At 42.9% G+C, this 25,155-nt stretch overlaps 1 long non-coding RNA gene across 1 annotated transcript; it reads right to left on the bottom strand.

The window, feature by feature from the left end:
- Positions 1 to 268: 268 nt before the first annotated feature.
- Positions 269 to 19,925, bottom strand: LOC119129351. Its single transcript, XR_005099173.1, has 3 exons — positions 19,529 to 19,925; positions 18,640 to 18,641; positions 269 to 279 (listed from the first exon to the last, which is right to left on the bottom strand). It is a non-coding gene; the product is annotated as an uncharacterized LOC119129351 (long non-coding RNA).
- Between the last annotated feature and the right edge of the window lie 5,230 nt (positions 19,926 to 25,155).

Here is a 25,155-nt window from a genome sequence, read left to right as displayed (position 1 = left end):
TCATTCATGGTTATTTAGTATAGCGGAACCGTTACGCGCAGTTAGTTATGTAATGTGTGCCGTCTACTAGTGTTGTGTGACGTCAGAAGTTGAGCGTTGACTTACGTGCTGTATTTCTCTGTTGCAGAACCACACACACACACACACACACACACACACACCACACACACACAAGTCAAGTCAAGTTTATTTGTATAGCCCTAAATCACAAGCAGTCTCAAAGGGCTTCACATAGACAAAAAATTGGCAATTATTCTCAAAGCATCCCCTGATCTTAAGCTCCCAAAAGGGCAAGGAAAAACTAAAAAAAACCCTACCAGGGGAAAATGAGAAACCTTGAGAAGGGACCACAGATGGAAGGATCCCCCTTTCAGGATCACCAGGCTGCAATGGATGCAGAGAGGGCACAAATAATACATATGAAAATCAATGAAAAAGTGGATGTCCATGTCAAAGCGAAGAGCTGCCGGAGGTGCCCTCGATTGTCCTGGCAGTGTCTTCGAGGAGGGTGAGCTGCAGTTCCCTCATCCTGAATTGGTCCACGAGAATCCAGATAGCCGCTGTCAGCTTGGGTGCCACCTAACCACCTCCCCAGCCGGGGAGGGGTGGGGGGAGGGGGGATGGGGAGAGGGAGCGAAAACAAACTCCAGCCGAATCGGCCACTAAAGGTTAATTAAAGGCCATATCATAGAAATGTGTCTTTAAATGCGTCTTAAATATTTCTACTGAGGTAGCAGTTCTAATATCCATTGGTAGGGTATTCCAAAGCTCTGGAGCCCGAATAGAAAATGCTCTAGACCCTGCAGACATTTTCTTGGCCCTCGGTGTCACTAAAAGGACTAGCGTTTTGCGAACGAAGGTTACGAGACGGAACATAAGGAACAACTCGGTCGACGAGATATGAAGGCGCTAAGCCATGCAGTGATTTATAGGTTAATAGAAGAACCTTGAAGTCACATCTTAAATGGACGGGGAGCCAATGTAAGTTGGCTAATATTGGGGTAATGTGATCAAATTTTCTTGCCCGTGAGAGCAGCCTTGCAGCAGCATTTTGTACTAACTGTAGACTTTTGATGCTGGACTTAGGAAGACCAGAGAATAATGCATTACAGTAGTCCAGGCGCGACGTGATGAATGCATGTATAATAGTTTCCGCATCACCGGTCGAGAGGATCGGACGAATCTTAGCAATATTACGAAGGTGAAAAAACGCAATTCTGGTTATATTCTTAATTTGCTTTTGAAAGGAGACACACACACCCTTCACACGCTTCATACAATAATCACACACACAAGAATCACATTCACACACCCAAAGATTCACCCATGTACACTACACACACCTGCTTTCACGTCCTTACGACCAAACGTGTGCCTATACCTGTCATGGATGGAATGGAGCAGGGCGACCAAATGCAGCTTGGACCAGGGTTTATTGGAGACCTCAAAAACAGACTATAAGAAGCTTGACTAGGGACAAGACTAAGTAAACAAAAAGACAAGATAAAGACAGGAACGACGACAGACAAGACGAGAGACGAGAACAATCCGACAGGGGTGTGACACGCAGACAGGACTTATATACACGACAGGTAACGAGAGGCAGGTGACTGATTAGGACATAGATTGAGAGTAGACACAGGAAGGAAGGGGCGAGCACACAGACACTGACAATACCCTTTTGCCAGTTTGCCTGTATGCCCCTATGAGCCACAGTGCCTGTTATCTTTTTGCCAATAATTCAGTAAAGCAATCAAAACTGAACCACGTCTTCCCTCCTGTGTTCTGACCGACATCCGGGGGCGAAAAGAGCATAACCATCCGAGTCAACTTCCTATACAGTCCTCAGGCTCCCCAACATAAGCGGTAGCAGTTTACATTATTTTATTGTTTTTCCTTATTCAGATTTGTTTCAAGACTACAGTTACAGTTAGACTTCACTTTGATGGTTAATGCAGTTATTGCAATTTTGTTGTTTTATCACAGTAGATTGGTTTATTTACATTCCAAAAACCAGAAGCCATTCATTTACAAATGTGATTGCACTTTAGTTTACATATTTAAATGTTCAGATATTAAGATGTGATAGACAGTTTTTGCATGATTTGAATGAGGCAAAATAACGTGCTTTTTCTCTCGAATATATTGTCATAATTATTTGTTTCAGATGTAATCATTTTCTGTATAAAAACTTAAATTTGGTGTTCAAAAAGTCTTTTTTCAAACTTGAGTCTTGAAAAAGAGGGGGTCGTCTTATAATCAGGGTCATCTTATATTCGGGCCAATACGGTATTTGAAAATGTCTTGTAGTTTTCTGATGAGAAGTGATGGTTTATGTAAGTGTCAAGTTCAAATGGATGATCTTAAGGCCTGTTCAGAAGCTAGAATCACGATTCACCAATGCAAATGAACAATTCACAAGAAATATATTGTTCAACATTAATAGTAATATAAAGGTGAATGAAACGCCATTATCGAGATGAGCGACGGATTGTTCTTTTCAACTTTTTTGTTTCATCTTAGCAACAGAGAAATAGGACAGCATTTTTATAACTAGACCTGTGGTAATGCCAATGGTAGGCTTTCCTCCTCAGTATTTTTAATCTTATTGCTCGATCTTTGGTGGTTATTCGTGTAGGTTGTCCTTTGGGACCTCATTACACACAAACTAAGAAGTGAGACACACACACACATTAGGCCCAATTAAAAATGATTAACATACACGGAATAAGCACATGGACTCAACATGCAACACAAATGAGGGAGTTTGGCTTTTCCTAGCAATGTCTTGAGGAACATTTTATGCAAATGAACTTAGACACACACACACACACACACACACAGGTACTTGATTGCTACTTGGGGGGTCCACCTTTTTACGGTACACTTGTGGGGTCCACCCTTACCGGTCTCTCAACAGCCCTGAAAAAAAATCAGGTATAGTAATAAAAAAAAATCCCGATTATGAATATCACTTTAACTTAAAAGGATTTGACACCTTTTTTTCAATCAAGTTTTTTGACGACTTATCATTTTGTTTAGCATTTCAGCTTCGGGAGGTCCAGGTTTATCACACACACGCACGCACGCACGCACGCACGCACGCACGCACGCACACACACACACACACATTTGTTTTTCTGCATTAGTGGGGCTCGGGGACTGAAAGGTTTACATAATTTTTTTTACACACACATTCAACTTTTTTGGGAAGAATTTTGCAATTTGATGGAAACCATCTTAAGACCAAACGATTGGCTCAGTCACCATTATGGATGGGCTCACTAACATGATATTCAAATAAATATCTCAAGATCAACATTCCCCAAACCATGGAGAATGTTATGTGATACAAAACTCCAAATTACATTCATAGGTTAACAAAAAAAATCCCCTTAAAACTGTCAAGCCAGTTTAATGATATATCAATAATTTAGTCATGAATCTCAGTCTTTTCAAGTTTAACACTGACATTCCAAAATATTAAATGTAGTATCCCCCCCAAAAAAACATGACTTCCCAGTGTTTCTTAAACATGTTTTGGAAAATGATTCACCATTTAAATGTAACTATCAAGCCAGTGTTTGCTTTAATCTTAACATTTGGCAACATGGGCATCTATGGGTGATGTAAGGGTCGCAAACCCAAAATATCTACAACATCTACTGCACCTTTCTTTTCAGAAATGCAATTCTGTTTTTTAAATAGTACTTTAATGCAATCCAGTCTCTGGCTCCAATTGTTTTGGCAAAACTTTGGCAGCCAATTTTTCCAGCCACTTGGTTCATTATTATCCACTTTGTGAAATTATGCTCCAGTGCAGCAACTTCAGGTGGTGTCCAGGGTCTTTTAACTATGGTTTGTGTACTCATCAAAACACACATTAAGTTTAAGAAGGTTACATTACAATAAGTTAAAAACGATTGGATTGATAACATTCAGTATCATCCACAACATACTGCTGATATATCAGGGTGTCCCCCCTCGGGACCGCGTCCACCGCCAAGTTGGGCTCACTGTAGAAGGCTTCCTTCGTGGAGAGTTCTCTCACCCCGGTGGGAGCACATACTGCGACGATTGACACCACGCCCAATGAGTGAGCGAGGCGCAGCCGCATAATACGCTCCGAGACCAGCGTGACTTCCTTCACCTACGAGACCACTCAGTCGGCCACCGCCAAGGCCACCCCCTGGAGGTGCTGGCCGTTGCGCCGGCCCGACCAGTAGTAGGTTTAACCACCCACTCTAGTCTTGCCCGAAGGAGGCCGCCTTACCTCCGAGAGGGCCGCCACCACAATGCCCAACCTGCGGAGCTCTGCAGACAAGCAAGTCACGTCGTAGTCTTCCTTGAGCGAGAGCATGTTCCAAGCGGCCGCCCGGATCGGAGGCCTCACGTTTAATCGAGGGCTTTGCGATCTGGAGTGCAACACCTCTGCACCGCCGCAACGCGACCCCACACCCACACCAGCCTTGCTGCTCCGAGGTTTCCCCCCAATCGGGCAGCGGGGGTCCCGAAGGCTTTGCCCCGCTGCCTTCATGCGGCGCTGGTTTTTGGCGTCGGGGGTACTCCCTCAGAGCGGGTTTGATAATGGCTTTTGTCATGTTGTTGCGGGAAATTTAGGGCACGCCTGGACTGACCATAGGGAGAACCGGGAGTATTCCCGTCACGCCGGCCTAGTATTGGCCTGCTGGCCTGCGTGTCTGTTATTTTTTTAAGTCTGCCGGTGCGGCGGCGAGCCTATCAGAGAGACAGGCCAGGCCACTTAGGCCACTCAGGCCAGGAGCATGTGAGGAGGGAAAGACGATTGGTTTATATCAATTAACACCCGCCCCCACAGTCCGTATCAACCACACAGAGCGCGTGTGGAGGAAGAGGTGTGTTACTATGTCAGGTGCCGGCTGCTGTGGCGTGTGTAGCTAGCGAGCGGTGCAAGTGAGGATAATGGACTTCGAACGTGGTAAAAAGAAGAGGAAAGGCGGGTGCAGAGAGGGAGAGGGACAAAAAAAGAAAGGTGCTTGAGGAGGGAGGACACGGCCAAATGCTGAAAAGTTACAGATTTATTCGACCCCCCCCCACGGTGCCATTAAAAACTGTGTGTGTGCCCGCACGTGTATGCATGCCATTTTGCATGTGTTGTGTGCATATGTGCCGCTGCCATGTAATAAGGCTGTCCCTCTGTTGATTTATTCTTAGATTTAGTTTGTTGATTTTGTAAGTTGAAGAGTCATTTGTTATTCTTTCTTACATGCACATTCCTCTAAACTTTGTAACTGGCCCTGGCTAAATTAATGTTTAAATATATGTCTATGTTTCCTATGCAAAGGTGGAAATATTGCCAGTTTTGGTGCTTCAGACAGTTGGCTCAGTACTAGCTCAGAGCAGCTGACAGGTAAAGAACAGACAGTCATCTATCAATGCATGGGATTGAATAGGCTATGACTATGCATGAAACATTTGGGGGAAAAAAAGCATATAATTAACCTTATCATTCTTTTGATATTGATTAACTGTGTTATTGTCGATAATGTAATTATTATGCTGGTTGTTCTGACACTCTCAGCAGATGCAGAGTATACTGGCAAGACAAGTCCAAGGAGCAGTGCAAGGGAAAGGCCAACTCAGGACACAGACAGACAGTCAGACTCAGAGAGGCCTTTTGATTATTTTGCTCGCCCTCATTCCAGAGATTTTAATTTCTTTTTCTGGTACCACCCACAACAAAACCCAAAGAATGAATGTGTGCATGTGTGTGCGCACAAATGCGTTTTGCTTGTGCCCGTGCATTTAAGTGTGGGTGTGAACATGCACGTGTGGGCAAGGCCAGGGTGGCCTGGTTACATAACTGACTCCTGGCCTGAAAAAGATCTCCCAGTCCGGCCCTGATTTAGGGTATAGGTGGGGGTGCAAGCCAACCCCCCTGATGCTGGTGTGGTAAAAGGTGCAACTCTCTTTCCGGTCCCGAGGAATCGCCCCTAACCTATAATTTCTTCAGCTTCATGAAAATACGCATGCGGTGTCCGGAAGTTTTGAATATCACTTTTAATAGTAAGATACACTGTAAAGAATTTCACTGTAAAATAATTGTAAATCTCTGGTGGCGACACAGCAGTAATGCCTGATGCATAAAAATCTCCATTCGACACATTTGCATTTGTTGTTGTTTTTTTGGGGGGGAGTCATCAAACAGCATCATAAAGGCATCCAAAAAACATTAGCCCATAGCCCAAACCCAACACCTCTCCACACATTGCTATTCAAGTGCCTCTCTGAAGAATCTAGCCTTTAATTAAAGGCAACTGCCCGTGATATATGAGAGCTGCAATCGCCTTGGCACTGCGAAGTTCATCAGAGCTTAAATCATTTGTCACTTTGAGGGTGCAGAACAGTTTAGATCTGCCCTCTTTCATTCTAACGCTCATAAGAGCATTGATTCAAATTTCAGATTATAATTTATCTACTCATTGAGACAAGCAGCAATATCTTTGAGTAATGGCCAACCTTGAGGTTCAAATCAAAACAGAGTTCTGTTGATGTGTGCAGAAGAAAAAAATCTCGAACAATCTAAGAAAAATGGTAAAATCACAAAAGCTGTTGTTATTATTATTATTACAATCATAGTATATTGACCTGAATACCAGAGATTAGATGATTATAAGGGAATGAAAACCGAGAAGAAGTCATCATCCTGTATTACCAAGTCAAACTTTCAATACAAATCAAATCGCTGAAGCGGAAGTGTTTAATGCAACAACTGACCTTGAAGTGTGACTTGAAGAAAGGTTGTGTGCATGACAGAAATGGAAAGACAAGACTGGTAAAACTTCACTGTTCATTTTCACGCCAAATTGAGGTGTGAAGTGAGACATCAGAGCAAAGTGGGTGATGGAATATCTTTGTTTCTTAGCAGCATTTTACTAAAAGGCAACTTTTCTATGGAAACATTTTTATTAATTTGTTTTGCGTCCCATGCTTTGATACAGCTGTACTGTTACAAGTGCTACATAAATATGCGCTAAGAAAATAAAGTTGGGTTGAGTTGAGGAAAGAAAAAAACTTAACCTCTGACCTAATTTTTCATTTTTATTGTTTGCCTTTTGATTGACTTTGTTGGTATTATTCTTTACATTTATTTTGATATTAATACTGTATGTTAATTTTATTTAATTTATTACTAAATTTAATTGACTGTTTTCATCATTTTTATTGTAATTGACCCTGGTTGTTATATAAAAACCTTGACTCTATGTTGCTGAGGACACAGCCATGTTTATTATCATGGTACAGTGAATGTGTTCCTATTCAAATTGTATTTGTTGCTTTTCTTGTATGCACCAATAGGATCGCTCATGTCCGCTTCATCACTTTTTGAATAAGGCCAGTTTATTTACAGTTAGGACAACGTAAATTTCAACTCGCTGTGAGCGTCGCCTTACAACTGGTGATTTCTCAACATGCCGCAATCTCTGGAGCAACGCACAGTGATCAGCCCTTGCCTTTGGTGAGTAACGCCATTGCGGACGGACAAAGGCAGTTTAGGTGCTGGAGTCCATTCCTGGGTTAGGGTTAGGGTTCTCCTACAATCTCGCCGCGAACGGCATGGTCGAACACACTCACCGTACACTGAAAGCTGCTCTGATGGCCCGCTGCACCGGACCTGACTGGAAGGCCCAGCGACACTGGGTTCTCCTCGGCATGCGTAAGACCCCAAAAGAGGCACTCAACGTTACACACGCTGATATGTTTTTTGGCAAGACCATCGCTGTTCCTGGGGAGTTTTTTCCGCCATGCCCTGTGACGGATAAGGCCGCTGACTCTACTAACAACCTGGCTGACCTCTGGCGGACCATCGGGAGGTTTCACCCCGTGTTGCTTACACACACCAATTATTTCCTCAACACTATCTGTCATTTCTCTTTGATGTATTAATGTTTCTTTGATGTCTTTTATGTCTTGTATCCACTTGAAGGTCCTGCACCAGAAGGGCCGCTCATCAGTGTATAAATAGGGCCAGTTTGAATCATGTTCTGTAATGTATGTAGCAGATGACTGCAACAAAGTACTTTGTCATTTTTCATAATTATACATATGTATGTATGTATGTATACATGTAAATATATTGTACCAAAGTGTTAAGGGAGAAAAGAAGCCCAACTTAACGTAGAAATTATTGTCTATTCATTTAAATGTCACATAACTGCATGTACCGTAATTTTCGGACTATAAATCGCGGTTTTTTCATAGTTTGGGTGGGGGGGCGACTTATAATAAGGAGCGACTTATATGTGTTTTTTTTCAAAAATGTTCAAAAAATTTCCCAAAAAAAAAAAAAGTGAAACCGCGATAAACGAACCGCGATGTAGCAAGGGATTACTGTAATTTGAATTTCAAGTGACGTCAGCAGCGCGACGCGGCGTGGCGCGGCGGTTGTTTACATAAAGGACAAAGATTGATCACGGGATGACGAAGATGACGAAGGGCCCCACGTACTACCGGCATCATTAGCGGCTTTGTTTCTAAGTGACACGGCGGACAAAGAGTTTGAAGGATTTAAGGATTTGGAGTGACATAGAAGGTTTGAAAAACTATTATGGCTTTTACCCACGCCCGGTCCTACTCTACGGAGCTCTCTTTCACTTCCGTGGATTGAAGTCGGGGGCCGGCGCTCGGCCGGGTGGCTGTCCAGGGATGGTGGATGGGGCTCGGACAATGCTTTTACGCACGCCCGGTGCTACTCTACCGAGCTGTCTTTCACCTCCGTGGATGGAAGTCGAGGGCCGGCGCTCGGCCGGGTGGCTGTCCGGGGACGGTGGATGGGGCTCGGTCATGGCTTTTACGCACGCCCAGCTCTCTTCCACTTCCGTGGCTGGAAGTCCACGCCGCCACACGCCTGAAAGTTTGTTTTGTTAAATAAAGAGCCGTTTACCAAACCCACGTCTTTCCTTGAACTTTGTTAACACTACAATATAGTTATATAGTAGATCTGTGGAATAACGACGAGGCTGACGTCAGGGCGCACGCGCGGCGTTGTTGACGAAGGACGAGGAATTTGATCGATGGATTTAATGATTTAGAGTGCACAGATGGTTTGATAATACTATTGCTTATATAATAGTTATCCATCCATCCATTTTCTGAACCGCTTAGTCCCCACGGGGGTCGCGATAGGCTCCAGCACTCCGGAGCCTATCCCAGCCGTCATCGGGCAGTAGGCGGGGGACACCCTGAACCGGTTGCCAGCCGATCGCAGGGCACACAGAGACAAACAACCATTTGCACTCGCACTCACACTTAGGGACAATTTGGAGTCTTCAATCGGCCTACCAAGCATGTTTTTGGGATGTGGGAGGAAACCGGAGTGCCCGGAGAAAACCCACGCGGGCCCGGGGAGAACATGCAAACTCCACACAGGGAGGGCCGGAGGTGGAATCGAACCCGCACCCTCCTAACTGTGAGGCGGACGTGCTACCCAGTGCGCCACCGAGCCACCCCATATAATAGTTATTTGATATCTAATTTATATATCGTTATATGGGCCTGCGGAATATTTTGAAGTGCAAGCGCCGTCAGCTGCGCGCACCCATTGTTGACAAAGGACGATCGATAGATTTAATGATTTGGAGTGACACAGATGGTTTGATAACATTATTGCTTATATAATAGTTATTTGATATATAATTTATATATCGTTATATGGGCCTGTGGAATATTTTGAAGTGCAAGCGCCGTCAGCGGCGCGCACGCATTGTTGACCAAGGACGATCGATGGTTTTATTAACGTGTTATTTATGTAATAGTTTTTTGAATAACTCTGAATTTTACGTCAGGGCCGTTCTCAGCTCTTCATTTGTGTTTATGTCACGTTAGCATACCTATCGTTTAGCCTGTTGTTGCTCGTTCATGACTGTTCTTGGTGTTGGATTTTGTCGAATAAATTGCCCCCCAAAATGCGACTTATACTCCGGAGCGACTTATATATGTTTTTTTTCACATTTTTGGGCATGTTATGGCTGATGCGACTTATAGTCCGAAAATTACGGTATATAATGTGTGGATTCATACTGAAGTATGCCCTTTGAAAACTGTAGACAACTGTAAACACAAATAAAAATAATTTACTTGTGCATTACTTTGGTAACAAGTTGTTGCTTGCCTTTCTGTTATTGTACACCGTTATGTACTTGTAGCATCTCATGTGAGCATGTGACATTGGGTATGTAACGATTAGTGCGTCATCTCTACATGTTTGTGTGGCAATGTCTATCAAAATGATGAACAAAAATCAATTATCTTGCATGGAGCTCAGCATCCCTTTTTTTTTATGTTTTGTATCTTAGCACACATGAAGTGTTGTAATTCCTTGGAGCTCTGAGCATTGTTAATTTCTGGCTATGTTTGTCTAATTTAAATGGTGCCATAAAAACACTAATCTGACGCAGGGGAAAAATTCAATTTAAAAAGTTGATGAGGATGGGGTTTTCTTTGGGGAATTGATTATCCATGCTACACGGTTTGTGTTAAATTTAACCCCAAATCTGCAAATGCGCCTGACAGAAACTATATATAGAGATACAGAACTATACTATACTATATAGATACTATATATAGATATACAGAAAAAAAAATATATATATATATCTGTACAACATTTAAGTGACTGACAACATTCGGGTAACGACAGCCTGGGGGAAGAAGCTGTGTCTGCTGGTTTTGGCGTACAAGGCTCTGTAACGCCGTCCAGAGGGGAGGAGTTTGAACAGACTGTGAGAAGGGTCTGCGGAGATGTTACTTGCAAGTTTCCTGGTGAAGGATCTCTGTTACAAAGAAAACTTTTTTTCCTTCATCCCACCCCCCTTTGAAAATTTCTTCAAATTGAAAAAAATATCCAATTTAAATTTGCTTCGCTGCCATAATTACTCTGTAGTTGCTACACAGGACATACTATCAATAGTGAGACTCCTTGCAAAGTCTCAACAAAGTGTTTTAAACATACATAAAGCGACCAAAGAAAGTTCCCACTCTCTGCTTCTAAAATGCATCGTCACACACAACAGATTCTCACTTTACTCACAAGCAGCAACACACATTTCGTTTCTCAAGTCTGTGACAAATAGTTTTCTCCTTGAAGGCGGCTTGTAGGACAGGTTATCTGAAGTCACAGGATGATGGTTTAAAGTATCTTTGTCTCACAGTTGATGGCAACCCATTTGGGAGTAACAGTTATGCATTAGCATCTTAGTATCGTTTTATGTTAAAAAAAAAAAAGGACCCAACAATCTGCATTATGCAGCAACATATTTATCTAAAAAATGTCATTTTATCTTCTAGGATAAGTTATTTTATGGTCTTTGCGAACTGTGATGAAGGCGATAGTATTTTGGGGACTCTTTTTGGAATAACATAAAATAACATAAAAACAGCGATGCCAATGTTGTTAGCGCTTCTTGTTGCTGACATTAGCATAATACAAGATTTACACATCTCATTCGCAAATTGATGACCTCCATTAACAGAGTATTGCCTGAGCAATTTTGAGTTCATACTTTGAAACTAGATTTTTCAGTAAGTACCAAAGAAGCGTGTGATGAGAAAGGAGATGAGATTCAATACGACGTTCTTCATAGCATTCTTTTTCAGTCCATATTGGAACTTATCCTTTCTTTCTTTTTTCAGGATGTGAAACAGTTCTTCGTTAAAATAAATAGATATTGCTTGTCTGGTCATTTTTCATTTTAAAATGCCATTGCCCGAAATAAATGGAAAATTAAACCAAAATATATGTACTGTATTTTTAGATCAGCAGGATGAATAAAAGTTTGCGATGAGAAATTCATTTGTTAATCTGTTTTGATTGATTGTTGTCATTTTAGGCACACTCTGTTTTAGGTGCAGATGTTTCGCCATTGAGTCTCTTATCGAAGTCTGACATGCACAGCAGCTCTTTTTGGCTGAGGCCGAGGGTATTGGGATCCAGAAGAAGACACAGATGTGAAAGTAGCAAATAAACCTTAATAAACAAGGATACAAAGTAACGTACAAACAGAGGATTTGGCGTGGCAGCAGCTGAGCACCAGTGCCGGCTCTACGCAGGGGCAAGAGGGGGCAACGCCCCCTCAAACAGATGTCCTGCCCCCTCGAATCAAACTTTTAGAAGTGAAAAATCCGCTGATAGAAACACACGTTAATCAGCCCCCTCTCTTCTCTCATGTCGGTGCAGTGTGTGTCCTCACACAGCCTGCTGTCAGGACTCCGCGCCCCTCCGTAAACATCCAATCACTGTGAGTATGCAAATGAGGCAAGACGCAGCCAGAGAGTGTCAAGTTACAGTCAGCGCGGTAGGAGTTGGCAGAAGCAGTAAAAACTCCACCAAACTCGTCGTAATGACCCGTGATATAACTAATGATTAACGACAACTCAAATAATAGTTAATATAACATTCATATTATATGTTCCCCCCCCCTGAGAGATTGCCACCTTATTGTGGTCAGGGGGTTTGCGTGCCTCAGTGACCCTAAGAGCAATACCAGCAGAAGCTTTAATCTTCAGGTGGGACACCCAAGCTGGACAGGTCTTAGTGTAGAGGCCTGACAGAGTGCAATCCACTTCTCCAGGTTGAGATCTGGACACAGCTAACAACTGCCGTGAAGAAAACACTAACAGTGTTAAAAATGTGTAAAAAAAAAAAGAACATGCCCCCTTCACATTTCTGACTGCCCCCTCTTATGTGCATTCCTAGAACCGGCCCTGCTGAGCACCCAAATCATTGATGCTGACAAAAGAACAAGTATTTTAGTTCAAAACATAAAACAAAAGAAAATCCCTAGCTGACGCCTGGGAGTGGTTTCAAAGGGTTAGAATAAATAATAATTCTATAGAATAGAATAAAAGTACAACCTCTAGACCAGGGGTCTCAAACTCCAGTCCTCGGGGGCCGCATTCCTACATGTTTTCCAAGTTTCCCTCGTTAAACACACCTGATTCAAATGATCACTTCATCCTCACGTTCTGCAGGAGCCTGATAATTGAATCAGGTGTGTTTAACGAGGGAAACTTGGAAAACATGTAGGAATACGGCCCCCGAGGACTGGAGTTTGAGACCCCTGCTCTAGACGAAGGAACAGACTGTACTACCTCAAAGAAGGCAGGGATTTGCTTCTCTGTGAGGAGACCAACGCTAAAATGTGGTAGAGGAGATTCTGAAACCCACATCCTTTGTAAACACTATAAAATACGGTTTTGTTGTCTGAGCAGAAAATGCACATTCCTCTGTCTACAGTACCGTAATTTTCGGACTACAAGCCGCAAATTCTGTGATATTTTAGTTTTTTTCTTATATAAGCCGCACCGGACTATAAGCCGCACGTGCGCACGAGTTATTTACAAAGAAAGACAGTACACAGAAAGCCTTTTTAAAGTTTTAATAACATACTTTAACATGTCTATCTAAATGCTGCCTGTGACGCAGCAGTAGTACCGCAGCAACACAAAAGTGTGCACGCGAGTTATTTACAAAGAAATACGATACACAGAAAGCCTTTTTAAAGTTTTAATAACATACCTTAACATTCCTTTCCAAACACTGCCTGTGACACGGCAGTAATACCGCAGCAACACAGCACTAATAGGGCTGGATTTAAAAAAAAAAATACCGGTAAAAGTCACTGAGACGCGGCGGTAACATAGCAGCTACACGGTAGCACAGCACTAACAGGGCTGGTTAAAAAAGCATACCAGTAAAAGTAAAAAAAGAGCCAGTAAAAGTGTCATCTTCATCTTCCTCCTGTGCACTGAAACCATCGAAGTCTTCCTCCTCAGTGTCCGATTGAAATAGCGTGAGATATCCTTCGCCATACAATTTCTCAGTCTCTCTTTTGTCATCGCTTTTATGCATTTCTTCTAGCATTTTCCATGATGAGGGTCTGTTCATGCTAATTTTATTCATGCACGAAGTGCTAAGTTACATTAAACTATCGAGCTACACGTATAGCTCCAGAGTACATGTGACTGGGAAATAAAGAACGAAAAGGGTGATGCAACACGATGTCATCAACAATGTACCAAATTGACTGCCTTTCACTTAAAAGCGGTATAATATGCATTTCTTTTGTCCCCCATAATGACGGTTTGTGTATAAAAGCTTCCTTTCAGTCCGTCTTGATCTTGTTCTGTCTCTTCTTTGTGTGAATTATAAAGCACTATTTGCCTGGCGGATGGATATGCGATCAACACACCACTTTTCTCCCCAGTGACCGTGTCACATATCCCTCCGCCCAGCAAAGTGGTGCCGCACAACAGCGGTCTACAGCCTTTTTACAAGTGTATAAAAGTGATCAAGTCATCACAAAAATCACAGAAAAAATCCTATATAAGCCGCACCGGACTATAAACCGCAGGGTTCAAAATTTTAGAAAAAAGTCACGGCTTATAGTCCGAAATTTACGGTACTTTGATAGCTGCTTGTCCCGCCTCCCCAATGGACTGAATCTTGACGGGCGCACGCCACGATTGGGCAGGTTCTGGTCGGTGATGGACTTGTAGTGTGACGGCTCGCCCAAGACACAGAAAAGGCATGTAGTTTGAGAAGACCGTTTCGGCACTTAGAGGGTTAGGGGCAGGATAGTGACATCCATCCATTATCTGTACCACTTATCCCCACGGGGGTCGCGGGCGTGCTGGAACCTATCCCAGCTGTCATCGGGCAGTAGGTGGGGGACACCCTGAACTGGTTGGCAGCCAATTGCAGGTAATAGTGACCTTTTTCAATATTTTTAATTATAAACAGTTAACTGAACAAGTTCATTCTCAAGGGGCAGTGTGTAAGACATTTGGACTTTTCAATCTTCATTAATTAAAAAAATAACTTGTAGAGGACATTGGAGCAGGCCTCTCACCCAGCAGGCACGCAGTTGGGGGTGTGTTTGTACTTGTCTTTGTGATGCAATGTGTGTTTTTATCTTTCATGTAGTGTTTCATGTTGTTCAGTATCTTGTTGGCAGTCTTGGAATAAAGGCATGTTTGGAAAGTCAGATGCATGTGTTCCATACTGCGACAAACTACTAATTTCAATAATATGCTCAAAAATATGTCCTATCACATAAACGTATAAGTCCATGAATACTTATGACAGGTTGTGTCTTACCATACAGAACGCTAACATGTCCTGCCGCCATCTTTCTGCTACAAAGACATCACAAATTTTCTGGATCAAACACTACAACATGCCCTCAAACCGCTTTACATTGAATTGCTCATTCACCCACTGATGATGCAGTACCAGGCGCACCTGGCTGTTTTCAATATTATGACATGGTCGCAAAGGCCAGGGGTCGAACCCCCAAGTCTTGGGTTGGGACATGACCACTCTACCACTTGATAGTTTTTTTTGTAAATGAACATTGAAAATAAATAATTGACACACTGTCCTTTTAAAAGTAGTGATATGACCTTTCCCAACATGCCAATTGCATTCATTAAAGCAACTTTCCAATAATATCATGTATGTTTGTATGTAATATATTGAAATAGAATTTTATTTGTATACATTGCCTTATCAATCCAAACTATCAAGTAATTGCATCTAGCAATAATGTGAAACAAATCATTTAATATGTGATTGCTATCCATGATATCCAAAAATTACTGTGTTCTGAGTCAAACAGTTCAGTTCTTCTGTTAGCATATAATAAAATCCCTTTTGAATATTTAATGTGTGTCAGATGGCTGATAGTTGAAAGGGGTCATGCATGGAGAGGGGCGGTGAACAAGCAATGATTTTGGTCAGGCTTTGGAGACTCAAGGTCACACTACACCATTTATCACGAAAACATCAAAGTCCTGTGATGTGTTACCCAAATGGAAAAAGAAAGGTTCATAGGGAGGTCAGACACTTTTACTAAATGCAGTGGGTTTGTACAAGCTACTATTGTGTGTGTGCGTGTGTGTGTGTGTGTGTGTGTGTGTGTGTGCACGTGTGTGTGTGTGCGTGCACGTGCGTGCGTGCGTGCATCTGTAAAATGCTTGCTTTTGTAGGTCATGATGACACAACTTGAGTGAGTAGGTAAAGAATTTAACAGCGATTCCTGTCTGACTGTTTTAAGAGGAACAATAAGCCTGTCCTGTAGGCTCTACTAAGAAAAGCTACTTTTCCACATGGAGAGATGACAGACAAAGAAAGTGGTGAGGGGTATACCTGTGTAAAATAACAAATTCCGGCGCTAGTAACATGACCAAAGCAGCTTTTGTTAACGCTTGTGCACAATGTGGAATTGACGACAATCAGAACTGTCCCTCGTGCCTTTAAAACTCAATGCAATTCGTATCATAAAGTACTTGATCTCAAGGCACCATTCATAGCAAGTAGGTTCAGTCTGTAAGGACTGTAAGCAAATTGCGTATGTTTGCAGAGATGCCAGGAAGTTTGGATGGATGGATGGATGGATGGATGGATGGATGGATGGATGGATGGATGGATGGATGGATGGATGGATGGATGGATGGATGGATGGATGGACGGACGGACGGACGGACGGACGGAAACACAGAGAGACAGAGAGATAGACAGAGAGACAGACAGAAAACCTGATCCACACCCCCATTCCATAATCTTTGCATTCTGGTCTTTGTATTGTACTGTACTGTTTGGCCATTGAGGTGGCAATTGGACTCTATCTAATCTTTAATCATTCATTATACATTTATATAAATAAATAATACATTTATAATAAATATATAAATACGATGAAATGAAATGATACGACATGAAAATAAAACTCATTACGTTGAATTACTGGAAGCACTGAGCTTGTTTCTCAGAAACGATCCCATCTAGGCGTAATCGGAGACAACGACACCCGAAGTGGTTAAGGTTTGTCTTTTAATGCAGGATGCTTGGTCTCCATGTGCCGAAGCAGTTTTGAAGGCTTCATTGCCTCGTTAGCTAGCCTGTAGAGTGGGCTTGGCACGCCAGAGTCACCTGTGGCAATAAATCCATATTTTAAGTAGGACTGCAGAAATGTTCTTTTAAATGCAGCTTTCCTTTTATTAGATGTCGTAGCCTCTTCTTCCATCTCCTCATTGGGCTTTTTTTCCTTTCCGAAGAAGCTTTCCTAACATCTCTGTTTCTTGCTCATTTTTGCTTGCTTCGCGGGCTCGACTGAGGTGACATGTCACGTGACCGAGACGAGCGTCTTGACCTGAACCGACGGATGTATAATTGGGAGAGAATTGCCAAGTTTTTTATATTTTTCAAAATAAATGCTTGGTAGGCCGATTGAGCACTCCAAATTGTCCCTAGGTGTGAGTGCGAGTGCGTATGGTTGTTTGTCTCTGTGTGCCCTGCGATTGGCTGGCAACCGGTTCAGGGTGTCCCCCGCCTACTGCCCGATGACGGCTGGGATAGGCTCCAGCACGCCCGCGACCCCCGTGGGGACTAAGCGGTACAGAAAATGGATGGACGGATGAAATTCTTACTCATTTTTGCTAGCTTTGCGGGCTCGACTGGGGAAACGTCACGTGACCGGGACGAGCGTCTTGATTAATTGATCGTCGATAAAATTTTTTTTTTTTTCCTGTGCGGCTTGGCAGCCTGGTATCAAGTGACCCACGGACCGGTACCGGTCCGCGGCCCGGTGATTGGGGACCTCTGCCATAGAAGACCTTTTCTGCAAACATTTTTGTATTTATCTGATGAAAGCTTTACAGTCACAAAGGTTCATGAGTTACTTGCTTCAGTGCAGACATCTATAGAAACATATTCATGTTTTCTCTGTTTGGGTTTGATTTCAAGTGCTGCAAGAAAATCAGTTTGACAGTTGGATGGTAACTTAGCTCCGGGCAAAGACGGCTAAGAAGAAAGAATCCCGACTAAAATGAGAAAATCTGAGCACATGAATGATTTGAGGCAGCAGAAAATATAGGGATAATTTAGAGAAACAGTGATGGTCGGAAAAGGGAGGGAATGAAGTTAAAATGTCGGATGGAAGGACAGCAACGAAGTAGAGAAATAAATTAGAAATAAAAAACAAGTTCAGCAGATGCGTTGCTGTGTGGAAGAACAGTGCATAATAACTCAGAAGGGGAAACGCTCCATGAAAACGCTAATAAGGCCTCTGCTAAAAGACACGCCATTCTGAAGAGATGGAGGCATTAGAATGACTGAGACCGGCATACTGAATAATACAAGAGTAGCATCACAGGGTCTCCTTGCAAGGATACAAAAATGTAGAGGAAATAGCTTCCTCGTTTGGTTTTAATGGGACAATGTCACACTGTGGTTGGAGGACTGCAAAAAAGTAAGAAGTAAAACTGTTGTTTGTACCACAGCAGCAATATTAATAACCCCACAAATCTCAAGAGATGAAAGCAGACGTTTGAATCACCATCAATGAAGATTAACACAACCCGGAAATGCTCTGTTGTGACACGAGCTGGAAAGTTTCCAGTGGGAAAAGTGTTTAAGATGAAGAAACCAAATGGACATACGACAGGCAGCATGTGTGGTAAATGCTTGCTTTTTGTGGCGGTAAGAATGAGGTCAGCATAACCTATTTGAAGATGGACTTCTTAGAAGAGCTGAGAAGCTAGTTGTTCTCACAGCAGGGACCACAAAATTTGTCCCTTTTTAGAGCCCATCACTGACAATACCACTGTTGAATGAAGTAATTATAATGCAATTCATCAGCTTTTCATTTTTTGAAGGCAAAGTGTGACAACCCTTTCTTTATAACACAATTTATCAGATCTCACCTGTTATTGTCGGTCGGTACTTTATTGATCCCCAGGGGGAAATTCAGTTATCAGCAGTATCCACATACAAGAGTGGGCACACAAGTGAGGTTAAAGAACAGATACGCAGTAGTTACACAAATTGTAAAACATGCAAAACATTATGAATTAATAATTGATAAACATTAAATAAATAAACAAACGAATAGACAATATAAACATCGGTCACGACAAACACGACAAACAAAATAAGAGACGCAAAGAGGTCTACAGAAGATGCAATAGATACCCGTGACTAAATAAACAATAAACAGCAGATCAAAGCATCAATATATATAAATAAACAACAACCAACGGTATTCATTTGCCAACCCAAGATCATAACCGTGAATGCACCCCAAACCCCGCATCAAGTTAAAAAGTCTCACGGCATGGAGGAGAAATTAACCGTTTATCCTTTCCGTGGAGCAAGATAGTGTCAACCCAACCCCCGCATCAAGTTAAAAAGTCTCACGGCATGGAGGAGAAATGAACCGCTTATCCTTTTCGTGCAGCAAGATGGTGTGAACAGCCTGTCGCTGAAGTTATTCCTCTGCCCAGTGACGGTGCTGTACAGTGGGTGGATGGGGTTGTTTTTGATGGACAGCAGCCTGGCCAACACCCGTTTTTCTGCCACAGACGTCAGATCAGGCTGCTCTGCGCCCACAACCGAACCCGCTTTTCTCACCAATTTGTCCAGGCGGGAGGCATCCCTCTTCTTGACGCTGCCCCCCAAGCACGCCACCGCAAAGAAGAGGGCGCTCGCCACAACTGTCACGAATCGGAGTGGAAATGGAGCAGGGCGACCAAGTGCAGCTTGGACCAGGGTTTATTGGCGGAACTCAAAATACAGACTCGGTAAACTGACATAACTCTAACAAAACCAACAACAGGACTGACCGAAAAAGACGTGAAACAAAAAGACCGGGTGACACTACCAATGACAGCAACAAGACAACAGGAACCAAAAAGACATCATGACATTAACAATGATCCGACAGGGAGTGACACACAGACAGGACTTAAATACAAGACAGGTAACAAGAGGCAGGTGAGAATGATCACACTAATCATTGGCACACAGGAGGGGAGGGGCGAGCACACAGACACACGGACAGAAACTATGGACATGATCGGGGACGAGTCATGACAACGAGTCGTGACAACAACAGATCGATAAAACATCCACAGCATCACATTTCAGATGTTGAAGGATGCCAACCGCCTGAGGAAGTACAGCCGGCATTGTCCTTTTTTGCACAAAGCTTCCACGTGAGCAGACTAGTCGAGTTTGTCGTCCACTAACACTCAAAGATATTTACAGGTCTGCACTTCCTCCACACAGACTCCATTGATGGTCACTGTCTCTGGATAAGGCCTGGGCGTCCTGAAGTCCACCACCATTTCTCTTGACTTGGCGGTGTTTAGGTGCAGGTGGTTGGAGTCACACCAACTGGCGAAGCGCCAGACCAGGCTCCTCTTCCCGTCCATCCCTAATACAGCCAGCAATCGCATTGTCATCCGCAAATTTCTGTACATGGCAGGACTCAGAGTTGTGCTGGTTAGTCAGAGGTGTACAAGGTGAATAGGAAAGGAGAGAGCACCGTGCCCTGCAGTCCTCCCACGCTGCTCCTCATCGTGCCTGATCTACAGCCTCCCATGCGCACATACTGAGGTCTGCCTGTCAGGTGGTCAATGATCCATGCCCTCAGGTGTGAGCTCACAGCTATCACCAACATTTTGTCTCTCGGGAGCATAGGCTGAATATTGATAAAGGCACTAGAAAAAATCCAGAAAAGTAATCCTCACAGCCCCTTTTCCCTTGTCCAGGTGAGCGAGAGAGAGCAATGCAGCATATATGCAACAGCATTCTCCACCCCCACCATCTCCCAATACACAAATTGTAGAGGGTCGAGAGCACGCCGAACCTGAGGCCTGAGGTGGTGAAGCAGCAATCGCTCCAGAGTCTTCATCACGTGTGCAGTCAGCGCGACTAGTGTGAAGTCATTCAGCTACGCAGGTCGCATTTTTTTGAGGACAGAGACGATGCACGATGTCTTCCACAGCGGAGGTACCACACCCTTTCCCAGACTCATGTTGAAGATACGCTGTAGTGGGTCACCCAGCTCCAGAGCGAAAGGCCTTCAGGAGACAAGGGGAGACCCCCTTACACTGAGCGTGACAGCGGCTCAAGTGAGTGGACAGCTGAGTAGACTCCGCTCTGGAAAGGCTGCGGGTTCACATCCGCCGGCCTGAGTGATGGAGCAGGGGCAGATCGGGGAACAGAATGGGCATGCAATGCCTATATTACAAGTCCCAGAATGCATGCAAAAGCTGATGCTCTCTCACATAATGTAGCAGCTCCTCACCCGTCTTTAATGAGCTGCTATTGGCTGGCAAACAGTCCAGGGTGTATGCCGTCATCATCACTCGAAACCCTCGTGATGACTATGGGACATATGACAATGAGGTGGAATAAAGTAATTGTATTCCTACATTGAATGGACTCTGTCCGAGAACAAAGGAGAGTGCAATAAGAAGAGACAGCAAAGAGCAATTAGATGCTAACATTAGGGGGGGGGGGTTGTTAAAGAAACAAATATGGTGTAACATAATTTACAGGAACATGACATACAACTGATGATTAAAAATTACATGGTTTCCATTTAATGGACATCGTAAAACATTGGATCTCAAGTCAGCAATTGTGTAAAAAGAAGCAATTGTAGTCTGCCACTTAATACTGCCAGGAGTCGAAGTGGAGGAAAATTTTTAAATCGCTTTAAACATTACGCATAGTATGTCTTCGCTATTCAATTTTGGCCCAACTAATTTAACTCTGTAGGCCACCCTAACCTTTACCAAATGTGAAACATAAACAAGGCTGATTGCTGCATCTGGCACGACAGTAGGTGTTTTCATTCTGTGCAAGGACAATGAAATGTCAAGACTTTCAAGACAGTTTGTAGTGAATGTACTGCCCAGCATCAGAAAGCCTGGTCACGGGCAGTGGTTCACAGGATGATGATCTAAAAACAAGAATAAAATCTTGGATTATTCAGAAGAGTTTTGATCTAAAGCCTAATGAGCGTCAGTGGACTGAACTGAAGCGTGCAGTCTGGAGAATGCTACACTCTAACCTGTGATTACTGAAGCGATTGGCTCACAAAATAGCTGTTGACAGCTGACAGGTACAAGTCTCTTGAGAATTATAGAAATGATTTGATTACAGTAATTGCCACGGTAGCATCCATTTTGTCTTAGTAAATTTAATTTATTTGGCTGGACAACAAAATTAAAGTAATGCATCATTTTGTATCTATTATTTTCACAATTTCAAGTTATATCACAAACTCTTAGGATTGCTTTTATCTGTATAATAATTTAGTCCATGTGAAAATGTACGTAAAGTATATTTGCCCACTCATCAGTGCAAAGATTTTTTATTCAAAAACATTTAGCACACACTTTCAACACTAACTCCCAAAGTCATTTCTGACTGTCTTGAGGTACAACTGGGTGTCATCGGCGCACCAGTAGAAAGACATGTTGTACTGGATGACTTTACGAACAATTCATGTTCTGTATCAAAAGCATTGGACAAAGTACAGACACTGGAGGAACACCACAGGTCAGAGGGAGTGTTGTAGATCTTGCTGGTCCCATGCAAATGATGGGTACTGCCGGAGATATAGGATGTATACCAATCAAGAGCAGGGTTTGATAGACCAATATCCTAGCGGACGCGCTAAAGAAGAATGAGGTGAGTCATGGTATCAAAAATGACTGTTAAGTTGAGCAAGCAAATGTTTCACGAGCTATCGGTGAGCCAAACAATAAAGTTCATATAAGGCAGGGGTCACCAACCTTTTTTAAACCGAGAGCTACTTCCTGGGTACTGATTAAGGCAAAGGGCTACCAGTTTGACACACACTTTTGAAATAGCCAATTTGCTAAATTTGGCTTTCACTATGTGTTATTATTATCATTTCTAGTTCACATGTAAGTGTGATTTTAACAAGAATAGCGAAAATACAGTCAAACCTTGGTTTTTGACCACAATCCGTTCCAGAAGGCGGTTCGAGAAGCGAATGGGTCGAATTCCGAATCTATTTTTCCCATTACAAATAATGAAAAAAAATTCATCCGTTTCAAGACAACAAAAAAAAAAACGCCTTTTTTGAGCATTTTTTTCATTTGCGCATATTTGTCCGATCGCGCAACTGCAGCGCAGCGCCGAACGCGCAACAGTAGCGCGTCGCCCACCGCGTAACTGCACCGCGCTGGTAGCATTATTGTGACAGATATTATTGTCGCTGATATTTAGAAAATATTTTTAAAGTCCTGATGTACTTTCCAAAAATTGAAGTGGACCTAAGTGCGCAGGGAGCTTAATTTTGTCCGATCGCGCAACCGCAGCGCGCCGGGCGCTCACTGTCGCATTGCTTTAAGAGCGTCTTTGTGTTTTAGGATGGCTTTACTGCTCCCACTTGCTTTCTTTGGCGGCATGATTAGGGGTTAATACAATCCTCAAAGTAATGAAAATACAATAACAACAGAGTCAGTCGGCATTCGGGCCGCGCGGTCGGGTTTTCTCGGGTCCTCCCGGCTCATCTCGCGAGGTTCGACCTCCGAATTTTGTTTGACAACTGAAGCAAAAAAATCTCGAATTTTTTGTTCGAATTCCGATTATTTCGAGAACCGGGACGTTCGAAAACCGAGGTTTGACTGTAAAATAAATAGATGCAACTCACTGACAAGTGCCGCTATTTGAGGTGTCATTATTGTGGTAGAGTATTGTGGTGGTCATTAGAACATGCCTCTCACCCAGCAGGCACACTGTGAGGACGTGTTTATACGTATGTTCTTTGAGACACAATATTTTGTTTTTAATAATAATAATAATAATACATTTTATTTATAAGGCGCCTTTCAAGGCACTCAAGGTCGCTGTACAGACATAAAATAGCACAAAACATGACCGGAGAGCAGCAGCAGCAAGTCGCGCCAGCGTTCACTCACATCCGGTAGACACACTTATAACATATTATCGGGATGAAAAAAACGTGACCTACTTATACACTATGCACAAAATATTTGTCTTTCATGTACCGTATTTTTCGGACTATAAGTCGCGATTTTTTTCATAGTTTGGGTGGGGGCGCAACTTATACTCAGGAGCGACTTATATGTGTAATTATTCACAAATTTTTACTTGATCATTAACACATTACTTACTTACTAGTATAGTTGATCACTTCACATGTTATTTTCACTTTAAAACGCATGAGGGCGCACTTTGGCTGTGGAATAATTGGAGCCTCACTGACAATGAGTTCCATTCACTGACTTCCGGAGTGAGGAGATTTAATGATTTGGAGTGACATGGATGGTTCGATAAAATCGTTTGTATTATTTTTCTGATATATAGTTTATATCTAGTTATATGGGCCTGTGGAATAATTTGAACTGCAACTGACGACGTGTCCGACGTCAGCGGAGCGGCGCACACGCGGCGTTGTTTACACAAAGGACGACGAATTCGATTGATGGAATTAATGATTTGAAGTGACAGATGGTTTGATAAACGTGTTCTTTATGTTATAGTTATTTGAATCACTGTTAATGTTACGTCAGACCTGTTCTCAGCTCCTCGTTTGTGTTCATGTCACGTTAGCATACCGTATCGTTTAGCCTGTTGTTACTGGTTCATGTCTAATCTTGGTGTTGGATTTTGTCAAATAAATTTCCCCCAAAATGCGACTTAAACTCCGGTGCAATTTATATGTTTTTTTCCCCTTTATGGTGCATTTTATGGCTGATGTGACTTGTACTCCGGAGCGACTTTTAGTCCGAATAATACGGTTGTTCAGTATCTTGTTGGGAGTCTTGGAATAAAGTGTCACATGCCGTGCTACACCAGATGCCCTTCCTGACGCAACCCTCTGCATTTACCCGGGCTTGGGACCGGCACAGGGGAGACACTGACATGTGCCCCCCATGGCTGCATATGGTTTCCTGACTGGGAATCGAACCCGGGCCGCGGGCGGCGAAAGCTCCGCATCCCAACCACTAGACCATCAGGGATGAATAAGTACTTCAAGTACACAACAAAATATTCAAGGCTTTTTTGTGATAGAGTATAACGATGTCATATGCTCTGGACAAAAGTGTCAATGAGACTCTTCTACAGTAGAGGGTTACATGCAATAAGTTCAGAAGCCCTTGAAAATGGCAGTATGTAATGTGAACCAGTCACTATCAGTGAGGATATTACATATTTCGATCTTTAAACTGTATGGTCAGTCAGTTTTCGATACAGATCAAATGTATGACTGCTAAGTGAGTGTCCTGTGGCGGGCACAGTAATGCTCATTCTATATTTCTTGTTGTAAA

This window comes from Syngnathus acus, chromosome 10, assembly GCF_901709675.1.
Source record: "Syngnathus acus chromosome 10, fSynAcu1.2, whole genome shotgun sequence".
NCBI classification, from domain to species: domain Eukaryota; kingdom Metazoa; phylum Chordata; class Actinopteri; order Syngnathiformes; family Syngnathidae; genus Syngnathus; species Syngnathus acus.
Note: the sequence above shows the minus strand (reverse complement) of the source record. Positions and strands in the feature narration are given on the sequence as shown.